We start from the raw sequence: 27,150 nt of genomic DNA, 5'->3' as shown, positions 1-27,150 counted from the left end.
GGAAGCACTCCTGAAACATGGAGATTTGACCCATGGCGCCTGGCCATGGCTGATGGATCCATCCGGAGACCCCGGAGTACATCTGTGCAATCACATTTTTCTTCCAACTGGGGATTTACCTTATGGGGTAGGGTAGTCAGAGCCCAGGCTGGGAAATTCGAGAACTGAGTCACATGATGGCAGTGACCAACCAGGGGAGGATGTTCAGGTCCTTCTAATGTGGGGTATCCAGATGCCCCAGTTTTTTCCCCTTTATGGGTCTTAATTGTTTAACATGCTTCTTTGAGCCATGGGATTCCCCATTATCCCTGCAAAAAAAATTCCCTTTTGCTTAAACCCGCCAGAATTGGTTTGTGCTATTTGAAAACAAACAAATCTCTTAATTAGCGTTCACGGAATAACTGTCTTCAAACTCTTCTGTATTGTTCTCATATGCAAACTATTCTGCAGATAAATAAATGGTTCCTTTCATGAGTCTCTGGGACCAAACATCTTTTACAAAAAGATTAGCAGAAACCCATGATTTTCCAAAATTTCCATTAATGTAAAAGATACGTTGGTAAAGACAGAAAAGAAAAGTTGCTTGGGGACTTCTATCATAAGCTCAAAGACTCGGCCTCCAAGGGTTTTTTCTCTCTCTTTGCATAAGAGTGGGAGCAACCCAGGGAAATAGAAGAATAGAGCTCAGGAACACAGCTCATGATTATAGATTGGGAAGAGCTGGATTTGAATCCAACGTCTCCTACCTCACTTGCCCTTTGGGAGGCAGTTAGGGGCATGGGCTTGATTGCCATTTCTCAACTCCAAGATCTTGGGCATCCTTCCTGGCAGCCTATAACACATTCTGTATTTGTGCCCACAGGCATGCACAGCGCCTGACAGCGCCACCTGGTGGAAAGGACAGGTTCTGAGTGACACTGCCCACATTTGAATTCTGGCTCTATAGGGGCACCTGGCCGGTTCTTGGCTAGATCAATCCACACAGCATACAATTCCTGATCTCAGGGTCCTAAGTTCAAGGCCACACTGGGCATAGAGCTTACTTAAAACAATAAAATAAAGGGGCGCCTGGGTGGCGCAGTCGGTTAAGTGTCCGACTTCAGCCAGGTCACGATCTCGCGGTTCGCGAGTTTGAGCCCCGCGTCGGGCTCTGGGCTGATGGCTCAGAGCCTGGAGCCTGTTTCCGATCCTGTGTCTCCCTCTCTCTCTGCCCCTTCCCCGTTCATGCTCTTTCTCTCTCTGTCCCAAAAATAAATAAACGTTGAAAAAAAAAATTTTAAAAAAAAAATAAAAAAAAAAATAAAAAAAAAAAACAATAAAATAAAATAAAGGAAAAATGTCTAAAGACCTTGAACAGATACTTAAAGATACTCAATATCCCCATCTTTAAAAAGGGGGTAATAGCAACCTACCTCTGAGGGGTTTTGTGATAATTAAGTAACAGTTAACATGTAAAGCACTTAAAAAGGCACCTACCAATAAACTAAGCACTCACAAAAACACTGGCTGCTACAGCTATTCCATTATACTCCAGCACAAATTTGCATTAGATAGTTTGCTCGAGAGAAAGATAGGAAAGGCCTTATAGGAGCAAAACCTAGAGAAATTTTTTGAAAAGCGGTTTATTTTTGTGAAGAAGCTATTATTAGCCTCTAGAACTAATTTACAGAAGTGGTGAAACACTTAACACTTTGCCTCCTCCAGTAAATCCTAAGTAGGGTTATTAGAGGGATCCACAGAAGAAGAGTTAAACGTGATTTTCTAAAAAAAAAAAAAAAAGAAAGAAAAAGAAAAAGAAAAACTACACACCAGGCTAAGGGCCTTTTTGACACTTGAACCACCAAAAGGAAGTTAAGTGTTCTCCTTGAGGATGCGTAAGGAGAGCAAGAAGAGGGGAAAGTGGCAATTCAGGGCATAAGAGGATGTGATGAAAAGGTACTTAATTTGAAGACAGACATTTTAATTTCTCTTAATATTGTTCTATATTGTTTCCCCTTGTTTTAGCTCATAATTAAGAACTGGTAATTATATTGACAAAGAGTTATGTTTCTGGAGGAAAATGTAGAAGAGGCTTGATCAAATGGTGCATTTCTCTTCCATTCCAGTAATTCACACGCTGGGTCATGCCAACTCTTTTAGGCAAGCGGCACCATTCACCTGGGGAAGGCTGATGCCTGAGATATTTTATCATTTATTTCACGTCATGCCTTATTTCACTTCATTAGTTCGTTTAATGCAAACAACTCGATAAGGGAGGCCCTGCTAGCCTCATTTTACAAGTAGAGATACAACAACTTGCTTCAATTTATACTAGTGGGGCAGTAATAATAAAAGCAAACATTTTTACTGCGAGCTTTCCACATGCTAAGCACTGTAGAAAGCATTTTTGCAGACATAATCTCTTTTCCCCTTTATGGGTGGGGGCTGGACGTGAACTTGACTCCGGCGTTGACTTGATGCCAGTGCTGTAGTAGAACAAGACCCGAACCCAGGTCTTTAGTGAGGACCCTTCTCCCCCACTTCTCTGTGACTTTCAGGTCCCAGCAGGGACAATCTGCCTGGATACCCTCCGAATCCAAAACGCTGTTCTCCAAGGGTTGGCAAACAAAGCTGTTTTCAAAACAAAAGCATTTTCAGAGTGTTTTGCGAATAGCTTATCCTTTTGCTCAGAAGAACCAATGGGGGCCCCGAGCGGAACATGGGCAGTGACTGTACAAAGTCAAGGGAGCTTCAGAAGAAGCCTGGTACTTCCACAGCCACGACTCCCATGTACAGGCCCTGTGAGGTCTGCACAGTTTGCATCCCACAACCTCCCCTGTCTGGCAGCTGCAGCTGGAGAACTCGTGTAGATCTGGGCACCAAGAAAAGACCTGAGACCTGTCTTTCCAGTTAACAAAAATCTTCAGAGGATAAAGGTGGAAGCATAAGGTTTATGACACTTTGAGACTGAGACCATAACAATAATGATGCTAATAACGCCAGTCTAGAAGCTGAGGCTCAAGCAGAGCGTTTGGTAGTGTCTCCACCTGAGACCCGCACCCCCGTTTGTATTTTCTCTCTCTCTCTCTTTTTTTAATGTTTATTTTATTTTTGAGACAGAGAGAGACAGAGCATGAGTGGGGAGAGGGGCAGAGAGAGACACACACAGAATCCAAAGCAGACTCCAGGCTCTGAGCAGTCAGCACACAGCCCGACGCGCGGCTCAAACTTGTCAACCTCAAGATCATGACCTGAGCCGGCGTTGGAGGCTCAACCGACTGAGCCACCCAGGCGCCCCTGTATTTTCTCTTAACCTTGTGTCCCTTATTGCCTCCATGCCTCAATTAGTTTTATGTGGCCTTCAACAAAGGAAATATGTTTTATTACTTAATGTCCAATTTAAATTGAAAATTGGGAAATCCAGGGGCGCCTGGGTGGCTCAGTCCGTTGAGCATCTGAATTTAGCTCAGGTTGTGATCTCACAGGTTTATGACTTCAAACCCCTCATCGGGCTCACTGCTGTCAGTGTGGAGACCGCTTCGGATCCTCTGTCCCCCTCGCTCTCTGCCCCTCTCCCATTCACACTCTCTCAGAAATGAATAAACACTTACAAATACATAAATAAAAGAAAATTGGGAAATCAGGAGGAGGAAGCAAGCATGTTTTACTGTGACGGCCAGCATAGGCGTGGGTTCCGAGCCTCAGAGAGGCACGGCAGCAGCTAACCCGTCACCCTGCCCGCTTCATGCCTCATGCAGAGGGCTGGCTGTGTGGACGGGCAAGGAGGGGCCCGGAGACTGCACTGCCCCAAGGAAGGCCTCCCCTGTTGCAGACCTCATTCCTTCAAGGTCCTGAATGCTGGGCCTGTGGCAATAAATTGTATTTCATGGGTGGGATGGAGACGCCGTTTTTAAAAACTTCTCCCTTATCTGACATAAAAGTCCTGTGGCCTAAAGACCAAGGGCCGAATGTCAACTGCAGCTGAGGCTGCCTGCCAGGACGCTGACAGAGCACTCAGGACAAAGGAAACCCACCACCAAGGCTGAACAAAACTTTCCAGCTCCTCCCCCATCCCTTACACAAAAAGGAATAGGCCAATTAGTGCACCCAAAAATGTAACTGAGCAGGGAAAGCATGACTTTCTGGACAGGGCTCGGTGTAGGTTCGCAGGACACTGGGGTTCAGGGTCAGGATTTCGCCAGAATCCTGAAAAGCAGCCACTTGCAAGCAGCCTGCCCAGAAGCAGAAGCGAGGCGTCATATATTAGAGGGGGTGCTGACAGGTTAATGGCAGCGCTCTCCCCAGCTTTCCGACGTACATACACCCACTCACTCTCGTCCCCTCCCCCCAGGGCCTCTTGCTAATGAGAACAGATTTATAAGGCTGCTTCTGGGAGAGAGCCGCTCAGCTGTCAACCTGGCTTCCCCCCAGGTTCTCAATGGGGCCTCCAGTTTCCAAGGCCAAGCGGCAGGGTTTGACTCACTTAACATGCAAGCAGCGCTGACACGGCCAGATGCTGCGCAGAATTCCCGGGACACAAAGAAGGGCAGGTCCAGCCCCCCAAGGAGCTCAACAGCCAGTGGGGAGCCAGACAAGTGCACGAACGACCTTCAGACGGGCCCCTGTTGACTTGCCTGCCCCAGGCTGCCCAGACCTCCACAGGAGGTTAAGGAGCTCCACGAAGGGGCTCCTCAAGATGGACCAAGTACACGAGCTCCACTCAACCCGTCACTGAGCCCCACTCAGATGTGAGCAATCTCGCCAGGAAGACACTGGGGGGGCCATGTTTCACATCTGTCCCCAAAGTACAGTTTCTCAAGGTGGCACTAAAACAAAAATTACGTATCAAAAAGAGACCGGTGGGGGCGCCTGGGTGGCGCAGTCGGTTAAGCGTCCGACTTCAGCCAGGTCACGATCTCGCGGTCCGTGAGTTCGAGCCCCGCGTCGGGCTCTGGGCTGATGGCTCGGAGCCTGGAGCCTGTTTCCGATTCTGTGTCATCCTCTCTCTCTGACCCACCCCCGTTCATGCTCTGTCTCTCTCTGTCCCAAAAATAAATAAACGTTGAAAAAAAAAAAAAATTTAAAAAAAAAAAAAAAAAAAAAAGAGACCGGTGTAAATCGTCTCAATCAACTTGAACTAATTCAGACGGATGAGCCTCTACCGGCTCTGAAAAACAGCGAGCCTGCATGAAACGGCGAGGTCAAAGCCGACTGGTTTCTCCCTGATCCTCCTCATATCTCAGGAAGCCAAAGAAAGAGCAGTATTGGACCACTGGACCACTTCTTACCCCGACCCCCACTTCACAAACTATATTCCCAAAGGACCCTCCCTTAGCTGGCTCCACCCCAGCCCCAGACTTCAAACCCAGTGTCAAGCACAGAACCTTCTCTGAACATAGAGGCTGTGGCTTTGCCAAGGATGGAAAGAAAGGGATGATTGATGTGCCGTGTGTGTGTGTGTGTGTGTGTGTGTGTGTGTGTGTGTGTCCCAGGGAGGGTTGGGGGAAGTCCCCTGGAGCCCTCCCGGGGCAGGTAGAGCGCGGTGTTCAGGGAAAGGCAGGTAATGAACGGAATTGACAGGCCACGCGCCTGTCGAAGGCAGAGCCTCCTCCCCCAAGCTCTGAGCCCGACCTCACCCAGACCTCCCTCTACCTGCCTTGAAACCTCATATATTCCATGTAGACATGTCATGCCACCTGGATCACTCACCTGCCACAACCTTCTTCCAAATTAGGTCAATTACTTTTCTATCCCATTATCAACTTGGCGATAAGTTTGCTTTACGTGAGTGTATCAGGGAAGGACCATTTTCCTGGGGTGAGACGTTATCTCATTTTATTGTTGCCGCAAACCTGGGGGGATGTTGGGTCTTTTGGTATGTTATTATCCTCATCTGGCCAAGAGGAAACTGAGACCCAAGGATGTTAGAATAAAATAAAATAAAACAAACAACTTTACAGATGCAGAACTAGAACCTACGTCTCCAGGCTCCTAGCCCTTTGCTTCCCATGGCCGGCCATGCACAGCCTACTCAACTGTGATTATCTTTCATTTCTTTGACTCTGCCTTCCCCTCACAGAACATCAAAGATGGCTAAGGATGTGACACACATGCCCCTGTGCCAATGCCCGGCTATTTATGAAGACCTCATAGCTTTGTTCAAGCTCATCACATGGACTTGCTGATATGCTGTGGGTGTTCTGCATGTGAACGGACAAGGCTGGAAACTAGCAGTAGAAACAGGACTCTGGGGAAGCCCAGCACCTGGAGGGCAGGATGGTCAAGACCCTAAAAATGTGGGCAGAGAGATTCAGCAGCATCTGTAAGCTCTCAAAGATGCCCAGGCCTTGTGGCCAGCAGGCCAGCGCAGAGGGGCCTGGAGCAGAGCAGTTGAGGTGGGCAGGAGGTAGTCACGGTCCAGGGCAGGCCCTGCCTCTTGGGAGTGCTTGTCTGAGAGCTGGGAAGCTTTTGGCCCAGAAGGGCCTCTGCTGAGCTGATTTCTGGAAATATTTGGCTTAGAGCCTCCTCTTTGATTTTAACATCCTAGTGTCCCCAAATCCTTAGATGGCTGAGCTCACCAAGTAAGTAAGTAAGTAGCTCCAGGAGGAAAGAGAGGGATGTCACCAGTGCTGGGGGCAGAGACAGTCACGACCAGGGGAAAAGGACAGGAAAGGGAAGTGGGAGGTAGACGTCATGGTGGCAGTGGGCTGACAGACTGGCCTGCTCTGGAGCTGAGCTAGACTAGAGCAGATAGTAGTTCTACCTGGCACTCGGGGTCAGGGGCTGGGGACAGGACTGCAGTTCCCAGAAAGGAGAAGCAGGAGTCCAGGCTGACCCCCAGCCTGGAAGAAACAGGGTATCTATCAGGAGACCAGGCAGAAACTCAGCCCCAGAGGAACAAGCCTGGTCACAGCAAACAGGAAAGGGGCCACTTTGGCCAGCAGGACAGAAGGCCACCTCGAGCCGACAGGCTTAAATCTCCAAACTTCTGGCCTAGGCTCCTTGGTCCTGGCGAGCAGCCTCTTCCAATGTCTTTGCTGCGTGTTTCTTTGACCTTCACCGAGAGGTCACCACTGGAGCCCGTTCTTAGACAGCCGTGGCCCCGCATCTCCCTACCAAGGTCACCCCGTGGTTACAGGAGTTGCGACGCTCCTCCTGAGGTGGGTGGCATTGCCAGGAGCTCATGCTTTCTGAGGGACCCTCATCTGAGAGGTAAGCCCTCTCACTTCTTTGCCCTTTGGGATACAATTCCAAGGCCCATTCCCACAGCCCCTCAGAGGGTTCCACAAGGATTGAGTCTCAGTTGTCCCAGTGATAACCCACTCGTTAACTCATTTTTTTTTTTAAGTTTATTTACTTTGAGAGAGAGAGAGAAAGCATGAGTGCAGGAGGGGCAGAGAGAAAGGAGACAGACAGAATCCCAAGCAGGCTCTGCACTATCAATGCAGAGCCTGATGTGGGGCTCAAACCCACGAACCACGAGATCATAACCTAAGCCAAAGTCAGACGCTCGACTGATGGAGGCACCCAGGCACCCCATTAACTCATTCTTTGTTGATCCTTTCCCCTCACCATGCATCCTGGGGTCACCTCCCAAAGAAACCACTTGCACCAAAACACTGGTCTCAGAGTTTATTTGGGGAGGAATCCAAACTAAGACATCCATCATGGATTAAACTCTGTCCCCCAAAAAGGTATGTTGAAGTCTCAACCCCCAGGACCTTAGAACGTGACCCTGTTTGAACACAGGACCATTAAAGATGTGATTAGTTACGAATAGGTCACACCAGAATCGAGTGGTCCTTAGCCCAATGACTGATGTCTTTATAGGAGGAGGAGAGGGACACACAGGGAGAAAACAGTCATGGGGCGACGGAAGAAGAGATTTCAGTGATACAGTCTGGAGGCCAAGGAACGCCCACAGACACCAGAAGCCAGGAGAGGCGAGGAGAGATTCTCCCCTACAGGAGTGTTTCAGAGGGAGCGCGGCCCTGCCTGCACCTGACTTTTGAATGGCCAGCCTCCAGAACGTGAGCCAAGAAATGTCTGTTGTTTGGGGCACCTTTGTTATGGCAGGCTAGACAACTAAGCCAGCACCTGATAGCAGAGTATGAGGGGAGGCCAAGCCTGAGTCTGGGGGTCAGTGGCTCTTGTTATGAAGCTCAGAGGGGCGCATGGTGCCCCTGACATGGTCACCCCCACCTCAGCAGCCCCGCACGAAGCAGGAGGACAGGAGCTACTGGGTCTGCGCCGGGCTGAGAGGCAAAGACAGCTGCGGCCCAGGCGGGCGGCCTCTGTGGATTGCCTGCACCCTCCCTGCCCCCACCTCCATCCCCCTTAAACCTAATACCACAATCCCTTACTGATATTAAAAACTGACAAGGAATTTTGCCACCGGCACTAGCATTTTAATATTGAAAGGTTGTGAAATCTAATAAGAGCTACAAGGAGGTTGATGGGGATGGCGTGATTCTTTTTCCCCCTTTCGAGCTTCAATAGAACCGAGATTCAATAAGCAAATGTGACAGAATGTGTGATTTCCCCTTGATCTGCCGAGGCCAGGCATTTCCTGTTTAATAACCTTAAACCGGTGGCCCCCCTCCACTCCCAGAGCGTCCCTCCCCCAGCGTCTCTCCTCCTCATCTTATCAGAATAATCCTTCATTTGAACGCAGCTCAGACTGGCACTTTGGTGGCACCTTATCACCGCTTGAAGACACAAAGAGAACACGCTGAAATATTATTCTTCCCCTTTGTGGGAAGGTGCTAATAAGATCTTCCTGCCGTTGCCCTGCCTGAGATGGCGGGAGATCCCAGATCCCAGTCCCTTCTGGTCAAATCCCAGCTTTAAAACCTGTCGGTAAAAGAGGGTGTTCCTGGCCCACAGCCTGCCCAGACGAGGGGAGACGGACATAGACAATTTCCAGCTAGAAAGTGACAGGCGGGGGCGCCTCGGTGGCTCAGTCGGTTAAGCGTCCGACTTCGGCTCAGGTCATGATCTTACACTCTGTGAGTTCAAGCCCCGCGTCGGGCTCTGTGCTGACAGCTCAGACCCTGGAGCCTGCTTCGGATTCTGTGACTCCTTCTCTCTCTGCCCCTCCGCCTCTTGCGCTCTGTCTCTCAAAAATAAACATCAAAAAAACATTTAAAAAAAAAAAAGAAAAAGAAAGTGATAGGCAGTGGGAGGAACCCACACCTGACCTGAGATGTTGGGCTCTGCAGGTCCATGTGACATACACATATGACAACGACAGCAAGTGCTCCTGGGGCAGTGGAGAATGCCTAGGGCGGGGTGAGGTGGGGGGGGGGGGTCTGGGCAGGCCAACAAGCACAGAGTGACACTCCAAAGAGGTGTCCTACAGCCTTTTGAGGCCACCTGCCCCCAGCCTCTGAATGGGGTCCCGGCTCAGGACAGCTGAGACAGGTGCTTTCTGATGAGCTGAGCCCTTGCAGGGACAGAATGAAATCCTTGGTTCCTGTTTCAGTTTTTCTGGAGTAAGGCAAAGACAACTTTGCTAGTCCTCACAAAGTAAATAAATAAATAATTTTAAGCCTGTGGAGTGAGAGTCATTAACCATCTGTTATGAGCTGAACTGTGTTCCCCACCAAAATCCATGTGTTGAAAGCAAAACCCCCAAAGTGACTATGTTAGGAGACAGGGCCTTTCAGGAGGTAACTAAGATTAAATAAGGTCCAATATGGTCCAATAATCCCTCATGTCCTTGACCGGTATCCTTGTAAGAAGAGAATGTGCACACAGAGGAAAGGCCATGTGAGGACACAGTGAAAAGGCAGCCATCTGTGAGCCAAGAAGAGAGGCCTCAGGAAAAACCAAACCTTAACCTTGGACTTCTAGCCTCTAGGACTGTGAGAAAATAAAACTCTGCTGTTTAAGCCGCCCAGTGTGTGCTATTTTGTTAGGACGACTCTAGCGAACTAATACACAATTCTTCATTTTTACTCCAATCCCCTCACTGAGGCCCAGAGAAGGTAAGTTACTTGTCCACGGTCACACAGCTTACTCATGGTAGAACCAGAATTAAAGTCCAGAACTCTGCTTTCGGTTCCATGCTAATTATGCTACACCAGCTTCTCCACAAAAGAACAAAGGGCTTGTGCCCAAAAGTCAGCTTTGCCCATTAAACTTCAATGCACACACTCAAAAACACCTTAAGTTTTAAAAAAGGAATAAAACGGCCCCAATCTCCACTGCTCTGAGTACCCTGAGGCAGGAATGATAGAGCTTTTTCACTCCCTGCTGCACAAACCACCGTCGTGAGGGCTTGGTATTTACTTGGATAAACGGTAATCTTCTCCAGAATGCCAGCCTGCCTCTGAGGGTCACCTGACCGATCACATTTGCTGTTGCTATGTTACTTCAGCTCCTAATTTGCTGTCGTTTGTTACTTGGAGTTCCTGGAATTCCCTGCCAGGTTAAAGAGGCAGACAAGGAACCATGCCGGCTGAGAGTGGGTACCACCGGACTCCCAGCCAATTGCACCCTGGCACCGTGAGTGTCCGAGCCAGGGTCCCCAGTTCTGATGGCACACTTGCCCCACACTTTCCCTATTGGGTCACTTCTCCTTGGGCCACAAGAGAAAGCATGCTAACAGGGATGGGAGAGTCAGGGATGCTCCCCCATGTTGATGGAGTAAGGAGAGGGGCATTTAATGTTTAATATCAGAAGTCAGAATACAGGGACTGTGTGGTGTCATGGAAAAGAGCGCTAGATTTAGAGCCCAAAGACCTGGATTTGAATGTAGGCTCTACTAAGAATAGCTGTTTGCCTTGGGCAACTGTTTCAAACTCTCTCAGAGCTTTGGTTTCGTCATGTATACTGAAGATATGGAATATAATGCACGAGACAGCTTTTAGCCGTGCCTGGTGCATGATGGGCCAACATAAATAATTGGTCCTTCTTTTGTCCCAGCCGTAAATTTGCCTTGGAAAAGGGGTTGGCCTTTAGATCTCAGAGGGCTGGGAACAAAAAGCCAGGAAGACCATAATGACAGGGAAGGCAAGAGAGACAGGCACAAAAGGAGAGAAATCAGGTAGAGACAAGAGCAGGCCACATCCTGGGAGTCCCACGCTATGCCAGGTAGGGCCAGGGCACTCTGCCTTCTTCCTTCCAGTACATCATGGAAGACTCTTCAGAGAAAGAGTTTTCAGTTAAGAGAATAACTGCTAGTAGAGACAATGATACGGCAAGTGTGGGAAGCTGATGAAGAAGTGACAACGGATAGGGCTGGAAGGGGCAGGGCATGCTCGGCTCTCCCCCTGGCCTCTTTAACTCCACACCAGGCGCAATCTCAGTAGAGGCCTCCTCCAGCCACATTTTCCTCATCCACCCTCTTCTGCAAATAGCCCAGAGAAGCAGGGAGGGAGGAATCTGTATAGCCAACCCCAAAGGACTCCCAGCCAACGATAGGTAGTGGTCTGGGGAGGCCTAAGAAAAGACCCAGGGATAACAATCGAGACATAGGTTTATTAGGGGAACTTACGTACGGGGAGTCCAGGAGTGGCTGACTGGATAAAGCATCCACTGCTGGGATCTACATGCAACAAGCTTGCCATCCGGACAGTCCTCCTTACCAAGGAAACACTCTGGGTCAGCCACCCCTGGAAACCCCTGACCTTGAACCCTGAACAACACATTCTTCTACACATTCCGCTTGGTGGGAATACAGGGGCAGGACAGGATCCCTACAGTCTCAAGACAGTGACAGCACGTACCACACAGGATCCGAGGACAGGGTTTGGAGTTGGCATGGAGAATCTTACCGATTCACTCTGCCAGCGCTGGTGGAACATAGCTTGTACAAATAGTGTGAACTGGCCCATGTACAGCAAAGAGGCTCAGTACAATTCTGGTAAAGTGGATGACACAGAGCTTTCCCATAAGAACTTCATTTTTCCCCATTCTTCCGCAGAACCTGTGCATCTTCCATCTGCCCACACATCTCCTTAGAATATTTAGGAACCGGTTCAAGGAAAAGATCATCCTCCAAGAAGAGTATTATATTGTTTATGAGGTAATTTAGCACATTTCGGTATAAACAAGATGATATGTGTATAAGACTATCTCCTAGTTCTGTTTAGAGGTGGTTAGCATTTGAAATACCCTAAAACTAACACTCCAGGCTGGTCAACTAGCACACAGAGGCCCTAATCAGGCACCACCCCCTTCAGAGCTGATCATTAGCATTTAGAATATCAGTGCCAAAAATCCAAGAAGTCAGTTTGCCACATGAAGACTGACACAAGGTGGGCGAGCCTGACCATCAGCATAAGTGCCCATGACTTGAACAGAGGCTTGGAGGCTGATCTAGCCAGATCTGATCAAGGAGACCAAGGACTTGATCTAGCCAGATCTGACCTAGGTGACCAAGCAATCCAAAGGACGGGCACGCAGCTAACGAAGGCTGCAATGTAATCAATGACACAGCATTATGCCCACCACCATCACAAAGCCATGCTCCCTTTTCCAGATTCTCCATACAGGATCACACTTCTGTGAACACATCTCCCCTTCAAGGATTCTGACAGCACTGGCCAGGAGAGAGGGGCTCCGACCACTCCCAGGCATTCTGATCCACACAGTGAAAGACTTGTAGAGCTGGAGATGCCGTTGAACATGGTCATCAGGGCCAAGCTCTGGAATCAGACTGGCTACTCTAACTACCGCCGCCACTGTTCATTAGCTGTGGGCCCTGGGCAGGTCACCTAACCTCTCTGTGCCTCAGTTAACATAGGCAAAGGGCTTAGACTCACGCTCAGCAAATAATGAGTGTGTTATTAGTCAGCATTATTATTATTACCCGAAAGAGGAGAGTGTAGCACCAGCCCATCCAAGCTCCAAGACACCGGGTTTTGTTACGATAATAATAATTGCCATGCAATGAGAACCTTAATCACTATATATAAGCACATTCTACTAGCTCCTTTACGTACACACTCTATTAGCTCCCTGAATCCTCACAACTCCGTGGAGGTAGCTATTACCATCCCCATCTTAGGGATGATGAAGATGAAGTTTGGAAGAAACTTGCTCCCTGCCACGGAGCCCAAAGCAAAGGAAACTAAAGCGAGTCCTGTGTCATCCCAGAGTCTGTGTTCTCAGCCACCACAAAGCCCACTTCTCTCTAAGAATGCTACACTACTTTCTGGGAAGAGTTTGGCTCTCTGTGTTGACTTTTCTCCCAGGAAGAAAACTCATGGACAAGAGAATGGCTCACCTCCCTTGGTGATTCTATTTCTCACTCTGCATTAATAAATGCACATCCAGGTTTATGTGTCAGTCTGTTATGACCGAGGTTGGGTTCACAGTTCCTGGCCTTGGCTTCTTAGATTCGCCTTTAAAAATCCCAGTGCTACAGCCATGCTCCGGACCAATTAAATCCAAATCTCAGGGACTGTGACCCAAGCATCTCTATTTCTTATAGCTCCCCAAGCGATGACAATGATCCCGAAGGTCATGAACCACTGGATTGAGGTGAGCCAGCAAGGCTGCATCTACAGACTCTATAAAATTAAACACCTGATCCTACAACATCTGGGGCTCAGGGTCCAGTCCCCATGGCTAGGCGCACTCCCATTGACAACAGCACCCTCCTGATTCTTGGAGGGGAAAACTGGGCTCAAACCAAGGCTTCGCCTGCCACCCCACAGGAAAGGCGAAGGCCCTCTTCCTTCACACCCTCACACCCTGCCCCAGCACCAACCTAAGTGCAGCCCCTCCTGGTAGCTCATACCAGGCCCCCTCATCCGTCTCTCCAACTCAGCCTCAGACAGCCCATTTGAATGTGGCTTACTCTCAAAACGAAGGATCGGGCTTTGCCTGGGACATAATGGGTTGAATAAAATTTTATGGGTCTCTCTGGGAAGGCGGAATTGGGGGCTGAAGGCAGAGGAGGAGGGGGAGGGGGAGGGCAGATGGGTAACAGCTCCTGGGTCTCTCTCCAGGGGCAGATAGAAAGGCTAAAGCAGAATCCTCACAAGGCGCAGGCAATCAGCAGTATTAGCATACAAACTGCCTGCTCCAGACGTCAGCTCCTGGCAGCCAAGGACCCGTCAGGGGCAGCAGGCTCTCATCCCAGCAATAAATACTTATGAAAGCTTGCTGATGCCAAACCTCATGGGAGGCCCGTTGGTGGGGACAGAGCTGCCCAGAGCTGGGGGCTCGAGATTCGGCAGTGGACACAGACAGAGCTGGGGTCTGAGGGCAGAGAGTGGATGGGTGGTGATGGAGAAGCCGATGCAGATACAAGAAGCACGTTAGCACCCCCGGAGGGCCTGGGCAAGTCGTGAAGACACCAGCTCCTCCACTAGAAAGCTGTGGGACGCGGAGCCTGGCACCATCTCTCAGCACAGCATCTGCTTCTGCGAAGTGGGGAAGAAAAGCCGCTGCCCAAAAGATGCTAAAGCGGGGCTCCTTGCAGTCCTCACCTCCAACAGCACAGACCAGAAGGCCTTGTCGTTACCCCAGCTAGACTCAACTTCAGATGGGGTTCTTCCTGAACGCAGCCCCACCTCCCTTCCCATTTACTCTAGAAAACTCGCCATTGTAAATTTTTTCCCTGCCATTTTAGCACCTAAGTCTTCTCCCAGCCGCTGGCCACTTTTACAACCCAGGAATGTCTTTCTCAAAGGCTTGGGAGGCATCCCTCAGAAATGTAGTCACCTAAGGAGACAGCATCCCCAGTCCCCCTTCTCTGTGGGAGCATGGGTGCCTACCTTAAGGGACCATTAGCAAACACAAGATGTCTAATCACATTAACCAACCCCCCCCCCCAACATCCTCCAGCACTTTCCACTAGTTCACCGCAGTGCTTAAAACTCCCCTGCCTTTGTTTCCACAAAACTGAGTCCAATCTCTCTCACCTATTGCCATAGTCATGAATAAAGTCTTCCTTGCCTGTTTAACTCTGCCTGGTGCAATTTTTCTTTGACAAAAAGAACTCAAACAAAAAAAAAAAAACAGAGAGACCAGAGGCCTCTGAGCACTAGGAATCATGGGCTGGCTGGTTAATCTCTACAGACCTCCTTTGGGAAAATGTGATCAGCCACGATGTTCCTTCGGCAAAGGAGTGAATCCTGGAACATGAGCCCTGGGAGGTACCTCAGAAATCATCAAATGCAAACCCCACCTTGTGACAAAGGAGAGAGCTGAGATTCAAGACCCAGACCAGCTACATAATTTGCAGGCCCCAGTGCAAAATGAAAAAACTAGGCCCCTTCTTCCCTTCTTCTGCAGGTCCTTTCTCAGCCTGTCTTGGTGTTTATATGTGCTATTTAATGTCACATTCCCTGGGGCACGAGATACTCACTATACTCATTGGTGGGGTGTATACACCAGTACCAACCCTCACTGGCCCCACACCCAGAAGAGGAGAGCAGTAGAGGTCCCTGGGCTGGAGCGGGGAGCAGGCAGCTGAGAACCCACTGCAGGGAGGAAGAAGGGAGGTGAGGAGATGGCAAGAGACAGGACATGCATGAGCCAAGATTCCCAGCCCCCAGTGTACACACCATTGCCCCATGGATTTCACTCGCAAAACACAAATTTGAAGAGAAAAGTCTTGAAATCTCAAGACGGTAACCCCCTTTCTTAGCCCAGGGCCCTGTGCTACTGCATTAGTCGGACGCCCAGGGAGCCAGCGCCGCAGAGACCTTCACTACTTTGCCGGTGGTCACAGAGCCGCCTGTCAGCAGAGCAAAGACTAGAACCAGGTCTCCGAGTCCCACTGCTGCCAGATTGTTCCACAGCAGGCAGTGCCTAGCACTGTGCCGGGGCAAGCAGAGACCCTGGCTCCAGGCCCCGGACAAGCGACTTCATCAAAACTGTCTAAGTACCTGCCTGATGCCCAGGACTAGCTGGGCCAGTAGTGCGGTCTGGGCAGGACACTCCAAGCCAGAACGAAGACCCACGAGCACTCCCCTCCCCACTGGAGCTCTGGGACTCATGGCCACAGGCCGTCACGTGACCAGGCTCCCAGGAGGGAGACCTGTCAAGTGGACCATTCCTGCTGACCGGTGTGGCAGTGCTTCCACAGGATTGTGTGAGATTAGGAAGCCGGAACGGTGCTGATTTGGGGCGGACTCTCCCTCAGATCGGCACAGGAGGAGTTCAGGACTCTGGGATACCCACGAGCTACTGCCACGTCTTGGGCCTGAGCGGCACGTAGGAGCCTGTGCGTCTGCAATCTGCCCCGGTGTGATGGAGCGGCAGCGGGCATCCTTACCCTGTGTGCCCTCCAACACTGGGTAAGGTCGATGGGGGATGGCAAGACGGTCTCTCCCCCACTGCAGGCTCCACACACCACGTGTCAGGCAGTCCTCGGGCAACGGCTGTGCCTATTCCCTCCCAGGGTTTTCAAAAATCCCGCTTCATCACACTAACAGGCCCTTTCTAATGGATGTGCCCATACCGCGCTCTCCTGGGTCAATCCCAAACCGTGCCAGAGCAAGGACGGACATGGTCTGCAGGAGCAGGAATGTGGCTAGAAGCAACAATGTGGGGATGGTCACCAGCCATAGGGGTCGTCACCACACCACCGCCTCGGCTTCAACCCCACAAACCTTACCACATGGGCAAAATCCTCTGCTCTTTTTGAACTCTAGTTTAAGGAGATTGATTTTCAGGTGCAGCTTAGAGATCTGGTCGTATGACTTCATTACCACATACTTCTCGGTCAATAATTATGGACCATCTCTGTCCTTATTGAGGTTGGAGTTTTATACATCCAGGAGTCCAACTAGACAAAAAAACAAATGCCTTATTTGTTAAGATATTTAATGGTGGGGGGGGAGACGAACGATTAAAATAGAAAATTTTATTTAGCACTCTCTATGTTCCAGCCACTGTGCTAAACACCTAATATGAACTATCTCATTTAATGTTTTCAACCCCGCAATGAGGAAGGCACTAATAAAATCTATTATAGCAAAGAAAACTAAGAGAAGTTGAGGGGTTTGCCCAAGATCACACAATCAAGTGCTAAAGTCTAGATATAAACCCAGATTGCCTGTCTCATACAGGCATGCTGCTACCTGCTCATGACAAAACTTCAACATCCGTGCCCTCTAGATTTAATTCGTCTCTCCAGCCACAATCAGAACGTATCTTCTTGGCCTATATTCTCAGGCTGCTTCTGCTCAGAGAATCAGCCACATCAAAAAGATCCACTGTTTAATGGACCCATCAAACAGCAGACTATCGATCTATTGCTGGCATTTTATTGATGTGTTATTACCACTCTCCCAAAACATCTTCTATCAGCTGTTTTATAATACTGTAATGCCCATATGGCCTGGATTTTCCAGAGTAATCTCGATTTCAATATTGTGACCTATGCTTTACAGAAGCCACACAACATTAGAGAAATTATGGTATAGTCACATCCCAAATAGGTTCCCCACCCTGTTTCTTACATCCAAAAGAGTCCCAAATTCCTTTATTAGATTTCCTTTGTCAAAATTCCTTGGACTCTGAAAACACAGTCATGACATCATGTTGATGGAAGAGTTTTGGCTCACTTCTTACAGCCGAGGCTAATTTACACTTTAGCAAACCCACTGTACCACGTGGTATAATCACCACAGCTGAGTCAAAGCAGCTTCCAGTCACAGGCTCTGGTGTTTAATTAGCCTCCATATACCTATTGACTGCAAGCATCATCACTGAGCCAATTCTTATTCATATGGACTTCTGGTGGTGGTACTACTATTTTCCAGCAGCCTGATTTTTCTCCCCTAGAGAACAGACAGCAGATTGTCATAAAGCACCGAAGCAAGACCTCACCACTCCCCATGCCGGGCTACTGTGCCATGGCTCCAAGCCCTATAAAAACTGGCCAGGTCACACAGACTGGAGGCCTAACCTGGTGCCAGGAACACATGTGGCCAGGCATTCTGTTGGTCCTGGAGTTTATATGGACTGCACACCACCTTACCCACCCACCCACCCACCCACCCAACCCTTTCATATGCGTTTACACAGAGCTCCTCTCTGTCATGTCCAAGAAACATGGAAAAATATCCTTGGTCAAAAGCCATGGTGACCGGTGGTTCCAAATGACTGGTTCTCAATGGAAGGCAGAGAGTTGTACCTTCTCCTACGAGTATCTGTCCTCCAGGAACCGCTTGACAATGGAGCCTTTAATTAATGTCACCAGCTTCCTGAAAGCTGCCTCACTCTGTTGGATGAAGCATGGTGCTCATGCCACAAGAGGCACAGGACATGTGGCCTATAGTTCTAGGCTTCCTCCCCTGCGCTGCAATAAGTCCTGTGTATTTTGATATACATGAAATGAATTAGCTCTCTGCTTCCGAAGTAAAAGGAAGTTTCTACTAAAATATAGCAGCACATGTCAAGGTATTCAATACAAATCAAAGGCTCTCTGTGTTGGACTTAGAAGAAAAAGGGCTCCTGTCCTCCAGAGCAAGAGCTCCAAGCCTGCAGAAGAGAGGGTGGAGGGCAGACAAATGACGATCTGGGGAGACAACAGATTGAGGCAAGCATGACTTTATTTGGCCACCGCTGATCCATCACACAAGTTCAGACAGGCCCATCTTCTACACGCTAGTTGACCTGCATGGCCGTTAGCGGAGCAAGACCACTACAAGCTGTCAGCAGTGAGCTGGGAGTAATGAAGGCAAGACCAGAAGGTGAGCAGTGTGGTCCGAAACTCAGAGAGAAAGAGCAAGATGTCAAAGCAAGTCTCTGTGGCAGAGAGGAGTACAGGGCATGACCACGGCTGGACACCGAGAGAGCAAAACAAAAGATGCTGAATCCAGTAAGGGTACAGGAGTCGAAGTTGGCACATCTGAGGGGAGGCTGGCAGGAGCTGGTAGTAGCGCAAGATACTGAGATCGAATGGAAAGACAGTCCAAGAGAGCTCGCACAGAGTCACGAGGGTCTCTCATGCCCTCAATAACCACCATTTTAGTATGTTAACAAGCCTCTTTGATTTTTTTAATTTGTATATATTCCCGGAAAATTCATACCATGGTTCTGTATGCATGCATTGTTTCATTTATATGAACATGACTGTGCTATATAGATCTCATTCCCTTTTTCTTCATCCTTTTCAACAACACTCTGTTTTTAAAACCCTCCCACATTGAGGGGTGCCTGGGTGGCTCAGTCGGTTAAGCATCGGACTTTAGCTCAGGTCATGATCTCACAGGTCCGTGGGTTTGAGCCCCACATCAGGCTATGTGCTGACAGCTCAGAGCCTGGACCCTGCTTCTCCCTCTCCCTATGCCCCTCTCTCCCACACTCTCTGTCTCTCTCTCTCTCTCAAAAATAAATATTCAAAAAACCCCTCCCACACTGATATGTACACACCCAGCCTCTGTTTCCAACCACTGCACAGTGGCCCATAGGGAGCATCTGCTACACTGTGCCATGCACCCCCTGATGATGGTCACCCAGACTGACTCCAGCTCCCCCCACCCCCACCTCCAAACAATGGGGCTATGGGTACCCTCACACCCTGCCACTAGGGACTTGTGAAAGAATGTCTTTGGGATATGTGCCCAGGAATTGCTGGATCTCATGGAAAACGGATTCTTATTTTAACTGAATAGTGCAAGATGGCTCTCCAGAACGGCTGCAAAATCTATGTGCCCACCAGCAGGGCAGGCCAGTTCCTGTATCTGAGGGCTCTCTTTTGAAGATCAGGGCTCTGCCCCTTTCAGCTCATCTCTTTCTGCACCTAATATCAGTCAGACAGTCAAACAAGAATCATCATCAACTTCTTCCCCGGGCGACCACGTAAGTGTCCCAAGAGAATGTATGTTTGCCCACAGCTGTGAAAATTCTTCTAGCCCCACCTAAATGTTCCCTCCTCATTGTCAGGGTTTCGAAGCACAAAATAACCAAGGCATATTTTCAGGCAACATGTTTCTAGCCTGCCCCAAGCCCCTCGACCTACTGGCTCCAACTGCTGGCATCTGTAGACAGCCCTAAGAAAGTAACTATTCAAAACTCTCAACTGCATTAACTATAGCTTCATTAGTCCAGTAAGACTCTTTACTAACACACTGTCCTTTAGGTTGGTGTTTTATTTAGTATAGTGTGTGGCCTTTCTTATAGGGAGTTATCTTCTGATGTCCATCTTATTCTACCACTGATATTTTCCTTTTATTATTCTACTCTCTTCTAATTAAACATATGTATATGTGCATATGAATAATTGTAATATGTATGGATTTGACTCGGCTTCTGCTGCCAAGAACTCAAAGCATAAAACTGTCTAGTCCTGGGGCACACAGCTCTTTTCCAGGCCTCTTTTTACTGTACTGCTCTCTAACTGCACTCCCTCCTGCCTAAAGGTGGAGAACCAGTTGGTGTTCTTCATGTCTTTATTACAAACGGGCTAGTCGCAGTAGCTTCTATTTGTTCCCCAACAGCTATTCTTTATGTGCTCATGGTAATGGGATTTTCAGCTCATACATGATAGCCTTGGTGAAGTCTGTAACTCCTTGCAGGTGGATGTGACCCTGTGAAAAAATTCTGACCGATGGGATGTGTATAATTTCTAGGGCACATGCTTAAAATGAACCCTTCCTTCTAACTCCCCTCCCACTGGCTGGAAGAGGGATGTGATGATGAGTGCTGGGTGCCATCTTGGATCATGGGATAAACATGGCATACAGAGGATGACACAAAACCCACAGGGCCGTATCCTGCATCTTCAGTAAATGTGGAGCTACCCCAGAAGCCCTGGAAGGCTTTTTCCTCTAGCCGAGGAAAAAATGAACTTCTGTTTTCTGTAAACAACGAATACTATAGATTAGCCTGACCAATACACATATGTGCCAGGGGACAGCAAACTTTTTAGGTAGAGAGCCAGGTGGAAAATATTTTAGACTTTGCAGGCCATTCTCTCTCCGTTGCAAGTATTCACCTCTGCCTTTGTAGCACAGAAGCAGCCAAAGACAATAAATGGGTGTGGCTGTGTTCCAATAAAACTTTGGCCCACGGGCAACAGTGTGCCACCCCTGATACACAGTATCATTTACATGTTTTTAGACTTTATGTAAATGGTCTATATGTATCCTTCTGCTACTTGCTTTCTTCACTCAACATTATGTTTTGGAGTTTCATCCATGTTACACATGTAGATTTAATCATTTCTATCACTAGAAACAATAGCATTGAATGAATGTTTCACAAATTTATTCATTCATTCCTCTGGGATGGACATCCACGTTGTGTCTAATTATGTCCATCTCCCAAAAGTGTCACAGTGTTCCAACCAACACTCATGGAAATGCCCACCAGTGCATATGAGTGTCTCTAGAATTCACAACCGAGAGTGAAGTTACCGCATATCCAGCTTTGCTGGATGTTTCCCAACTTTCTCTCCATGACCGTACCAGTGAGACCTTCCATCAGAGTGTGGTGGTTCCCCTTGCTCCACACTCTTACTGATCAAACCTCAGTATCAGCAGACTTCCGAAATTTGGCCAATCTGATGGGTCAGAAAGGGCTCTCAGTGTGATTTGCATTTGCCTGTTTACTAGTGAGGTTGAGCATTTTCTCATGTGTTCACTGGTTATTTAGACATCCCTTTTGTCAAACTCCCTGGTCATATCCTTTGTCTCATTTTCTGTTACATTATTTGTAATGTTCATATTGATTTGTAAGAGGTTTTCTCATATTCTGGTTACTAATTATGTATCTTTTATAAGCTTTACAAACATCTTTCCCAAGTCTGTATCTTGACTTTAAGCGTGTATTTTGATACATGAATATTTTAAATTATAATATAGTCAAATCTATCAAACTTCTTTTGGTTACTGCTTTTGGCATCTTGTTTAAGAAAACCTGCCTACTTCCAAGGTCAGAAAGATATTTCCTGACAGTCTCCCCCAGTATTCTGAAGTTCTCCTTTTCACATTTAGGTCTTGGAACATCCTGGAATCTATTTAGTATCAGTCTGAAATAGACACAGAATTTTTTTCCCATTACAAATGACCAGATATACCCCTGCCATTTTTAAAATAGCCCATGCATTCCTAACACTGGTAAGGCACTGCGTCACCTCCGAAATTCCCCTACAGTCACGATTTTATTTCTGGGATCTCTTTTCTGTTTCTTTGCCAATACCAACCCCCCTAATCATTACGGCTTTACAATCAGCCTTGACTTTTGGTAACTCAATTCCCATCATTCTTGTTCTTTTTCCTCAAAATTCTCTTGTATATTCCTGGTCCTTCCTTTGCTGTCCCAAATAAATTTTAGAGTCAGCTACTCAGGTTGTATGAAAAAAAGTTCTTGGGATTTTGCCTTGAATTGCATCCAATTTGATCTGGAGATAATTGACATCTTTACAACACTGAGTCTTTCCAAGCACCCCATCTCTTGCACTCCCACGGCATCAGACGAAAATAATCTGAGGCAGAGTTATGGCAAATCGAACTGCTTTACCCAAAGATTGCTGATTAATGGTTCTGTGTCAATCCAGAGAAAAGTTCTCACTGCATTGCTACAAGATTCTGTCCTTGGCCCCGTCCTTTTGGAAATATGTCAATCAATTATTCAGATAACACCAACCTGGTGGGGAGAGCACATGCCATAGATGACATAATCAAAATTCAGAATGATCTCAAGTCTACAATGCTTGGCTGAAGCCAGGAAGATAAAATTTAACAAGTATAAATGCATAGCCCAGCAGCAATTTCTGAAATTCACTTGCACAAATGCAGAATGGTTGCAGAGGGAGTAGTGGTTTGGCAGCAATTTATGTGAAAAGGATTTTGTGGCACAAGAGAGGCAGTTAGGTAGTCATTGATCACAAACCTAATACGAGACAATAATATGACGTGCCCGTTTAAAGAGCTAATGCAAACTTATTAAAGTGCAGTATCCAGTCCATGTGAGGGACAGCCCTTCCGTGCTCTGATGTGATCTGATCATATCCTTGTCATTTGCTTCATCATTCGATACCACTGCTTATCTCAGAGCATCTAAAGAAGGATAAACAAAACAGCGAGAGATGTGGAAAACTTCCCATCCAGCCTCTGGACAAAGAGACGTTCATGCTGTCACCGCTCTCGTGCTAGAGCGACCAAGTAAAAAGCCACAACTACCAGCCTCCATGGGAGAAAGCTCTCTGCCTTCCCCTGAAGATGTCCCCAGTGGAGGAATAGTCAGGGGTGCAGGAGGTAGTGAATTTCTGCTGCTAGAGTCAGACCAGCAGTTGCTTAGTGACCATCTCCCAGGATGCACCGGGTGACTTCACATGCCCTTCATGGTCAGGGACCACGAAGGTCACACTTTCTCTCTCATTTCTGCCTAGTCCAACATGAGCTTCCCGAATCACAGATCTGAGAAGGAAATAATACACATGTAAGCAAGTGCCAGAACATAGAGTAATTACAAAATCCAGTCTTGCCCAGACTAGGAAGGATTTCGTTATCTTTTTTATTTAAACTAATGCAGTTATGAAATATTTCAAACATACAAAAAGCACAGTGAATAATAAAACAAATACCCGTGTATCTGCCACAAAGGGTTAACAATTGCTAAATTGTGCAATATGGATTTCTTGACGATTTTTTAAGAAAAATAAGACATGACAGGTATAAAGTCCTCACCCCTGCCCTGTCCCCCTTCCTATGAGTCTTACTACATGTGTTTTCCATAAAAGTATACAGTTCTGTTTTATGCTTTTAAATTTTACTGAACGGGATTCGTGCTATGTATGATACTCTGCGAACTGCTTACTTAGGAGACCATTTTGAACAGTCATCTCTGTAACACCTCCTCGTCCATGTGTGACTGTCTCTAGAGCATATACATCTAGAGGTGGAACTGCTATATCATCAAGTCTGCATATCTTAAATTTTACTAGATACTGATGAACTGGCCATAACCACAAGCATTATAAGACAGTTCCCATTATCCTACCCTCTTGCTGCTAGTTAGTATTATCAAACTTTACATTTTTGCAAAACTGGTAGCCAGGAAATAACACCTTGCCATTGTGGGATCTTTTGTTTTCTGGGTCCTAGTAAGAAGGAACATTTTTTCGTATATTTCTTGGCTATCTAGGATTCCTCATCTGTGAATTGCTTCATCTTTTTCCTTTGACTATTTTTAGTGACTTTTAATCTTTTTTTTTTTTAAGTTTATTTATTTTGAGAGAGAGTATGCACGTGCGCAGGGAGGGAAGGGGCAGAGAGAGAGGGAGAATCCCAGGCAGGCTCCGTGCTGTCAGCTCAGAGCCCAACATGGGGCTCGATCTCACAAACCGTGAGATCACGACCTGAGCCGTGATCAAGAGCTGGATGCTTAACCGATTGAGCCACCCAGGTGTGCCTGTTTATCTTTTATAAGAACTGCTGATTTATAGAATTCTTCATATATTGTGGATATTTATCTTAGATGAGTTGTGTATGCAAATATCTTATCCCACTTAGGACTTCACTTTCTCTCTAGCTCTGCTCTGGGGCTATTCTCACTCCACACTAAGCCACTCTTCCCAAATCACCTGTGGTATCTGCTGTCACAAGGCATGGTTTTACCAAGCAAGTATTTTGGTGATTGCTTGTTTTTATCTTTGGCATGGAGTCTGCAATTCTAGTAACTTCCACAGTGGGTGTTTTGGTTTGGTTTGGGTTGGGTTTGGGTTGTTTTATTTTTTTATGATTGGTAATTCAAGGATTAAGCCATTCAGGGTTTCTCCCCACCCCACACCAGCCAGTTCTAATTCTTTGACACCAACTGGGTGTCCTACAATTCAATTCTGGCACTATCTCCCCAGAATTCTTCTAAGGGATCAGTCCCACAAGAAGGCCCGCGCTTCAGACACCAGTTCTAAGTATCAGGCCGCCAGCACACCCACGCTTCTGTGTGGCATGGATATAAATTCAAGAGTTCCACAAGGCCCCCTCCGGTTCTATAACTTGCTAGAACAACTCACAGAACTCAGAAAAGTACTTTACTTACTAGTACTGGTTTATCCTAAAGGATACAACTCAGGAAAAACCAAATGCAAGTGATGCACAGAGCACAGTATGGCACAAGAGAGGAATGGGGAGCTTCCCTGCCCTCCCCGGGCACAATACCATCCCAGCAACTCAACGTGTTCACCAGCCCAGAAGCTCTCCAAACTTGATTATTTAGGGGGTGACAGCAGTTCCATTATCTAGGCATGATTACTTAAATCATTGGTTAATGGTGATTGAAAATCTCTAGCTCCTCTCTCCTCCCAGGAGGGTGGGGGCGCAATCCCCCAATTCCGTGGTTGCTTCTCAGATGACCAGCCCCATCCTAAAGCTATCCAGGGGCCCACCAAGAACCACCTCGTTAGCATAAAGTCAGGTTTGGTAACGGGGGGTTCATCACACATAACCAAAGATGCCCCTATCACTCAGGAAATTCCAAGGGTTTTAGGAGGTCTGTGCATATGCTCTCTCAAAATAAATAAACTTTAAAAAAAAAAGATAAACAAGTCACTAAAAATAGTAAAGGAAAAAGATGAAGCAATTCACAGATGAGGAATCCTAGATAGCCAAGAAATATACAAAAAAATGTTCCTTCTTACTAGGATCCAGAAAACATTAAAAAATCCCACAAGCCAGGGCAAAGACCATATAGTGGGTCTTATCATACCACAGCCATTAATGAGAAAGATGAAGTCAGGTTTATAGTCAAGTCAATTTTAATCTATTTAATTTTTCAAAATGTTTATTTATTTTGAGAGAGAATGAGAATGTGAGCCGGGGAGGGGCTGAGAGAGAGTGAGACAAGAGGATCTGAAATGCACTGTCAGCAGAGATCCTCAAACTCAGGAACCCGCGAGATCATGACCCGAGCCGAAGTCGGAGGCTTAACCGACTGAGCCACCCAAGTGCCCCCTATTTAATTTTTTATTAAAATATCACATTCATTGTTTTATAATTAATGAGTAGTTGTCTAATAAATTCAGAACAAAGTTAAAAGAGATATGACACCCAGGTTCAAGTCATAGATATTATTGACAACCTCAAGAGAAACAATCACTGTCTATTCAGTAACTCCAGTTTCCTTTTCTTCAAGAATTACCCTTGGGGCGCCTGGGTGGCGCAGTCGGTTAAGCGTCCGACTTCAGCCAGGTCGCGATCTCGCGGTTTGTGAGTTCGAGCCCCACGTTGGGCTCTGGGCTGATGGCTCAGAGGCTGGAGCCTGTTTCTGACTGTGTCTCCCTCTCTCTCTGCCCCTCCCCCGTTCATGCTCTGTCTCTCTCTGTCCCAAAAATAAAATAAAATGTTGAAAAAAAAAAAGAAAAAAAAAGAATTACCCTTGATTTATGCCAACTTCCCTTGTCTTCAGCTCCGTGGCCAGAGCACCTACCTGAGGCTGCTGTCAGCACTAGCTATATTGAAATTTCAAGTCAGCAGGGCTTGAGGAAGGAAGGGAAGGAAAGAGACAAAGCCAAGAATTCCTAGCTTGCTTCAGTTATCTTAATTAGGACTTCTCTCCTTTCCTGCTTGGGGCTACACTGTATCACTTATATAGAAAATGTTCGTGTACCAAAACTCAAAGCTGGGCAAGAGTGTGCTGGCTCATAGGCATACCTGAGTTCCTTTCTTTGTCCATCAGACAAGTTACTATTAGCAACCCACTTGAAAGTTCATTCATTCAACCTAGTTCTACCAGTAGCCTTCGCTGCAAGGGTTGGTTTTCTAACCTTGACAACCTGGCTCAGACTTCAGACAGACACCGCTCTGGTCACACATTTTTCTTAAAGGGAACGTTTCTTAAGCATTCACTCTCTGAACATTTAAATTTACAGTCTGAACACAATAAAACGTTAGTTTAGTGTCCAAGATGTATGACATCCCTTCTGCAACCTGCCCCTACTCAGACCAGAAAGAAATGTCCACCAAACAACCCAACCTCCTGCAAAGCAATGATCCTCTGATCATCTGATCTCAGTTCCCGCTGGACTAATTCTCCTCCAAATTTCTCCTTCTACCTCTCATCCTGTCATTTAGCTTATTATATTATTTCACTGTTCCTGGAGACCCAGAGCAGGGAGGGATGAAGCCAACATTTCCTTTCAATCTACTAATGAATAACAATGAGTTAAATATACTGCATGAGAAATACCAAATAGATATGGTCAAATGGGACCTTGCAATGGCTCACCTCATTAGGACTAAAAACAAAACAAAACAA

This window comes from Prionailurus viverrinus, chromosome A2 (assembly GCF_022837055.1).
Source record: "Prionailurus viverrinus isolate Anna chromosome A2, UM_Priviv_1.0, whole genome shotgun sequence".
Classification (NCBI taxonomy): Eukaryota; Metazoa; Chordata; class Mammalia; order Carnivora; family Felidae; genus Prionailurus; species Prionailurus viverrinus.
The sequence above is the reverse complement of the archived record's forward strand: the minus strand, read 5'-3'. Positions refer to the sequence as shown.